Consider the following 7,485-nt stretch of genomic DNA (forward strand, 5'->3'; position numbering starts at 1 on the left):
TAATTACGATTATCACAATTTACATTGAATGATGTTTATACCATTGTTTTATGCAACTGCATACCGTATTTTTATATGAAAATAAAAACACTGAAAATATGAAAACACTCTAACTGAAAAACTGTTAGTGCTTTTCTATAGTATTAAGCCTCAAATGTCAACTATACATCGGATTGGTTTCTTCTTTAAATTATAAAAAAGTAAAAATATGAATGGTATTATAATGTTATACTAAAATGAAAATTAAAATAATGGGAAAAACCCTTAAGATAACATGTACAAAGAAAAAAAACGCATCTTACGCACGCAGAATAACATAAGTGGACTTTGAACGATTAATTGCCGCTTTGAACGATTACGTAATTGTGGCATCCATAATTGTAAGCGCGATTAGAAATTCGATTAATTGTGCAGCCCTAGTATTATTATTAATTTAAAATTTTTTACATCAAAAAAGCATTTTACTTTTTTCTTTTAAATAGTTGAAAAGCTGACCGTAGCAGGGACACTAAAATCGGGAATTAAAATGGGTAAAAAAATTACTTTCAAATTATTACTAGACCTTTTGAGAATTATCAATCAGAGAATTATCAACTTTTTTATAATAAATAATAAAAGTCAAACTTTCTGAGGCTCATTAAATAAATCACAAACTACCCAAACAGCATCTTAAACCTTACAATATAAGCATAAACTACGCCTCATATTAAAATGTCTACACCTAAACTCCATCCTAAGTAGATGCAAATTAAGTTGAGATGAGCTCAGACAGTCATAGATCGATAATCATTTTAGATTATGTAACTGTTCGTGGCTGTATGCTAATATAGTCACTTAAAAATCTGATGAAAATATTTACATTAGAAAATAACAAGCCATTTTCTGTCTTCAAATAACAAATGAAACTCAGCAGAACAGTGTTGCCATATGAAATCCAATATAAACAAGCGAATAACATAATAATATATGTAAAAAATGATGTCTGGGACGGACGATAAGCTGGTTGTCCATGTTTAGTTGGGGACATGTGTTCGTTACTCAGGAGTTGTTAAGAGCAGGAATCATTTAGGCGAGGAGCAGAGATGAGGCAGATTAGTATTGATTCACCTGAGACCAGCAGTCTATTGATTCGCTCTGAAATCAGCATCAAGAGACAGAAAAGCTTCAGAAGAAAAAAAAGGCCTTGTTCCTTTCCAGGCTGAAGTGCTTCCTGTTGAACGAGCTTCACATGATGACGTGGACATTGAGTGAACTGACTTCATAAGTTTTTATTTATACATGACGTTTACTGTAAATGCGTTCCCAGAGCGCATCTGCTCATATCTGATTTTACGATTATGTAATTTTATAATACAATATTTCCATTAGTATGTCTTATAGATTAAAAATATGGGAACACTTTACAATAATGTTCCATTTGCTAACATTTGTTAATTACATTAGTTAACTATGAAAAATGCTTCATTTATTTGTATTTTTTTAAAATGTATTTAAAAAGATTAATAAAATCTCTTATTAAATGTTAATTTCTACATTTACTATACAGATCAAAAGTTTAATGGACCTGAGCTGACATGAACTATGAATGGTTGTATTTTTATTAACTGATGTTAAAAAAGATTAATAAATACTTTATCAAATGTATTGCTCATTCTTAGTTAATATTAGTAAATGCATTAACTAATGGGATCTCATTGTAAATTGTTACCAAAAATGTATTAATGTAGTGTACTTTTATAATTATGTTCCTTAAAATATATAATTTAACATTTATTTTATTATATTAAAACTACAGTAAAACTAAAATACATAAAAATAGTATGTGAAAAATTATGCACCATTTACTAAACTGATTTCACAAAGCATTGCATTTTTAATACAGTGGCATATGGTTATAATCTAAAATCTAAATAAAATGTAATCTAAATAAAATTACATATATTCTAAAATGTAATCTAAAATCCCGTTTTTATGCATGCATGCAGATTTGAATAATTGCATTTACATTTATGCATTTAACAAACACTTTTGTCCAAAGTGACTAAGAACAAAACCAGCAATATATATATAAACAGCAAAACAGCATTTACATTTATGCATTTAGCAGATTCTTTTGTACAGTAGAAGAACATAAGCAGTTTGTTACAAAACAAGCAATATTCATATACAATCAATGCCAGGTCTCTCATGGTAAACAAACTGCGAGGTTCAGAAATAGTAGCATGGTAGTTAATGCCATTAAATATAAATGCAAGATGTTAGCAGATTTACTGCCGTGTTCTGTGCCATGCTAGAGTCTGTTCTACGTCATAGAGGAGATTACATACTCAGCCCTCTACGGACACCTTGGCAATTGAATCGCCATTGGCTAGTACATTTTTTTGTTTACTTGCCAGACTGATAAAAAAAATTATATATATATATATATATATTTTTTTTTTTTTTATAATAATATTTAATAATTGTTTGTGCAAGTCTATCTTCATTTTCTTTTTCTAACATTTTTAGCATTTAATTAAAATTGTTCTAAAAGTATTGTTCAATAATTCTTTATTACGACATCTGGTTACACTATCCTGACATTTTTGACTCCAGAAAAATAGCCAGATATCATGCAAATATCAAAAATATCAGAAGGCATCTTACTTACTTAAAATCATGCATTCAAGTCATTGTTTGTATTAATTGCATATTTAAAATATTTTTGGATAAATGTATAGATCTGCACACAAATACTCAGCATCACATCATTAACTCTTATACCTTGTGTTTGTAACTGTATTTAACGCAGGACAATGCACCGGAGAATTCTCCCACCAGATGGCTGAACCCAAACAAATGCAGTGTAGCTTTAATGGTATGTACCCAGAAGGCATGATAAACTGGTTTCATTATGACAAGAACCTGACTTCCAGCTCTACAGTCACAAGCCTGGTAGTCGCATATGCGAGTGATTTACTCGCAATGTAGAGGGTTGTCACTTCAGGTCTTCTTTCCAACAGAACTGTGGCTTGATCTCTGTATTCTGGAGAGAAATATCCTGCTCCCGTAGGCCTGCGTGCTCCGTTATGTAAGTGCATTAAGATTCTCGGTTTCATTTTGGCACAGCGAGCCTGACGCTGCTCGAGCTAATGCATCTCATCCTGTGCGAGACGCAGACACACACAGTGGTATCTAATGGAGTCTGTCCCCGGGGCCTTAATGATTATAATTAATTTATCTGTCAGTGTGATTGCAAGGTGCATTGTTAAAGCTTCCTTTCATCTTGTAAACACAAATGAGCCCAGTGGAGGATTCAATTTGTTTCGGTGTGTCACAACGATTCAATCTGCGTCGGAATTTGCATTCCAACTATTTTCTGTCAACAAAATGGAGTAAAGCAGTGACCTCATTACAAAAATTGTTATCTGCCCTCTCATTAACCTTTGCGAGGGTCATGTGTGTCCGCACCGCTGGAGGTCTGCTGATGATATTGCTGTGCTGCGATTGGCCCTCTGCCCTGCAGTGACCTTCCTGCACTGGTCAGGCAGTCGTGGCAGATAAAGCCCTGACCGAATTCACATCATTGTTCGTGTCTTATGTACATGCATTTCAGTTCAATGTGATGCAATTCCAGACTATCTTTGGCCAGTCAACATTTGCTGAGCGTTAAAGGCACAATATGTAAGATTTTTTTATTAAAATATCCAAAAACCACTAGAACAGTGTTATATATTTTGCTGACTTGTGTACTTACATTATCCCAAATGTTTCGAAGAATGTTTAAATCCAGAGAAATAAGCAATTTTAAGTTGAAGTTTTGAAGTTTTAAAAATTACCTTACTGTTCAAAATATTTGGGTCGCTAAGACTTCTTAATGTTTTTTTCTTAATGTTTATTTGATAAAAAATACAGTAAAATCAGAAATCTTGTAAAATATTATTACATTCTAAAATAACTGATTTCTATTGGAATATATATTTAAAATATAAGTTATTTCTGTGATGTAAAGCTGAATTTTCAGCATTATTACTCCAGTATTCAGTGTCACATGATCCTTCAGAAATCATTCTAATATGCTGATTTGGTGCTCAAGAAGCATTTCTTATTAACTGTAGAATCTGATAATTTTTTTGATGACTACAAAGTTCAAAAGAACAGCATTTATTTAAAATTATTTAAATCTTTTGTAACATTAGAAATGTACTGTCACTTTTGATCAATGTAATGTGTTCTTGCTAAAAAAATGTATTTGCTTCTTTAAAAACAACTTGCTGACCACAAACTTTTGAATAGTAGTACTTAGGGATGTGCGGGTCTAGTCGGTACAAGGGTACAGCTACTAGTCGACACTAAAAACAATAGTCGATTACACTACAGAAAAACTAAAACATGATTCTATCATTCAAATTACCATCATTTTAACATTGCATTTAAAACATTTTAAATAACAAGTTAAAATAAAACGTTTGAAAAATAATACATTATTTTTAAAAGTTTATCTGGGCAGAAACTACATTTTTACCTCAGACCTCACATGCGTTTTCTTCGTGTCAGTTGCGGCGAGTTCAAAAATTACCATGCGAAAGACGAGAAGGTGTGGGATTATTTTGAATTAGAAGGAAACGGAAAAGTTTTGTGTAAACTGTGTAATGTCAACTTGTCTTACAACAACTCTACTGGAGCGATGCGTAATCATATTCAATACAGGCACGTAGGCGTTAGTTTAGAGGCTGGCCAAAGCCAGCTAATGTCAATCGCTTCATTCACTACAACCCACCGCCGCTGTGATCCCGTCCGCGCCGTCTATTCCTCTAACGAAGACCCACTTCGGTGGTGGTGCGGGATGTCCAGGCGCTTTCTGAAACTCTATCGGCTTGCTTTTCGCTATCTCTGCGTGCCTGCGACTTCAGTTTCCGCCGTGCGCGTTTTTTCAAGTGCAGGAATTTTATTGTTAATCGCCTCAGGTCCCGTCTTTCACCAGACCACGTTGATAATGTCACTGAACAAATGCAGCTATGCTTTGGCCGACATTGAGTGTATGCTCTTATTTTTTTCTTATTAACGACCGCCTAAAATGAAATGATAACGCGAGGCAAGTGTGCAGCAAGTGGAATTCATTGTGGGATTTGACAGTGTGATTAATAGATTAAGTTTTTCAAATATAGGCTATTATATATGCTACACGCACGCACAAAGTTTTTTTTTTTCTTACCATCTTTTGGGGGTTTCTTGCTTTTAGACTAGTCGGATACAAAACTTTCGTTTAAACGACAGTCAAATTAGTCGTCGCGCACATCCCTAGTAGTACTATAATTTTTAATATAATCAGCAATATGCCACAAATGCTGTCAATTTTGCTATTCAAATCTTCCATAACAGCAGACAGATGTTTATTTTTGGCCCTTAGGGATTTTATTGTCAGTAAAGAGTAAATAGAGGTCAAGAAACAATATTGATACCAGAGGAACAGAAAGCGGAAATGCCAGATTTGAACTCGTGGCACCTGGACAAGCTCAATGTATTGGAACACATAGGTTATATTTTACTGAAATGGATTCCTTTGATGCAGTCTGAGGTCTAGTTTTTCACTCATTCACTTTCCTGGTCTGAATTCTAGCCTCTTTTCAGCATTATCTGTCCTGTAAGTTTGCCAGAATGCCAGGAGAAACTGCTGGTGATTGTGTATGAAATTGGATTTGCTGCGTGTCCTTTGTGTGGACATTTTTGAATGCTGGGTTTAGTCTTGTCTACAGTACAGTCTACATTTTGTGGTTTTAAAAGGGCTTCAAGTGCATGTTGCGTGAGTTTTGTTTCACTGGAGGCTTCATACAAACTGTCTGGGAGATTGAGGAGGAGGATGTGAGGCCGCGGCTTATGCTGTGATTCAGATTGATTCGGTAACTTCACACCAGGGTTGTAAGATAATAACTGATACATTTTAGTTGCTTGTCCTATTGTGCAACAAACACTGCAGGTCATTGTGTCACTCAAGAAGACGCCATCTGCACATGTCACAAAAACGTGCTATGATTTTGTTCTTGATATTTTTGTTTTAGTGGCATATTTCTGTGGAAAACGTCTCGGTTACGTATGTAACCCTCGTTCCCTGAAGGAGGGAACGGAGACGTCACATCGGTGATGACCGATGAATTGGGATCTCGCTAGAGAGACCAATCCACTTCGAGTGTAACTAAACGAGCCAATGGACATTGGCATGCGGATTTCGCATCTGGCTGCCACACCCCACAGCGCGGGTATAAGAGGCAGCAGGTGCACCGCATTAATTAATGTTTTCGCTGAGGAGCCGAGCCGAGCCGGTGACCCGGCAGCTCAGCGGTGGTACAGCAACATAAATCAATTTTTGCATCGCTGAATCAACCTAAACAAATTAAGTTACACCAGAACGTCTCGGTTACGTATGTAACCCTCGTTCCCTGAAGGAGAGAACGGAGACCAATCCACTTGAGTGTAAACTAAACAAGCCAATGCACATTGGCATGCAATTATTGAATCCAGCTGCCGCTGATCATAGCGTGAGTATAAGAGGCAGCAGGTGCACCGCATTCATTCATGCTTTCGCTGAGGAGCCGAGCCGGTGACCCGGCAGCTCAGGGGTGGTACAGCAACTGTGGCGACGGGATGTGGTGAGGGTTACAATTTTAACCGAGACGTTCCCTTTCAGTCAGTCACTCTCGATGTAACGTCAGTGATGACTGACGAATTGGGATCCCTACCAACACGCCACAGGTGCTGACCCCTCCAGTGCCCTGTGTAGGCCTCCTGATCCTTCCTATAAGGCAGACGATAGGACCGGGCTCTACACAGAGAAGGTGGACTACAGTTGTTACTCGCAGCCCAACAGTAGGACTTGGATAACACTGGGAAGTGTGCCCTCCCATTTTGAAGAGGACACACTGCGGAGTCACCTCCTCGGTTAAGTGACTTAAGTCACTTGGTTAAGTGACATTTACTCATGTGGAGTAACCCCGAGGGGCCCTACTGCACATGGAAGTCTCTGAGATGGCTCATGGCTGCATCATTTAGAGACGGCAGAACGTGGTCTGCCAGGGGAAACACGGCCCTTGTAACTGTACCGTGGAAATACACATATGAGATCCCAACTGGGTCACTCATATGGGCACTAGCCTCACATCAGATTTCAGGAATTCATTGGCTGAAAGGCCAGGTGCCAGACGCTCCGCCATGTCTGGCCGCCGGAGTGCTGGAGGACTCGACAGGGTCTGCCCATTCAGGGGACTCTCTGGAGAACTAGGCGTCCAGGACGCCGCAGGCGGACTCTGAACCAGCCTCACACCAGATTTCAGGAATTCATTGGCTGAAAGGCCTGGTGCCGGACGCTCAGCCACGTCTGGCTGCCGGAGTGCTGGAGGACTCGAGAGGGTCTGACCGGTCAGGGGACTCTCTGGAGAATTCAATTAAATTCAATTCAAGTTTATTTGTATAGCGCTTTTCACGATACAAATCGTTGCAAAGCAACTTTAC

The 7,485-nt window shown here is 37.6% G+C and overlaps 1 protein-coding gene across 1 annotated transcript in view; it reads left to right on the forward strand.

The window, feature by feature from the left end:
* The window catches only part of LOC107662981 (E3 ubiquitin-protein ligase HECW1-like), a 38,812-nt gene that overhangs the window by 826 nt on the left and 30,501 nt on the right, over nucleotides 1-7,485 (forward strand). The window lies entirely within an intron of this gene.

This window comes from Sinocyclocheilus anshuiensis, unplaced genomic scaffold (genome assembly GCF_001515605.1).
Source record: "Sinocyclocheilus anshuiensis isolate Anshui unplaced genomic scaffold, SAMN03320099.WGS_v1.1 scaffold1659, whole genome shotgun sequence".
In the NCBI taxonomy this organism is placed as follows: domain Eukaryota; kingdom Metazoa; phylum Chordata; class Actinopteri; order Cypriniformes; family Cyprinidae; genus Sinocyclocheilus; species Sinocyclocheilus anshuiensis.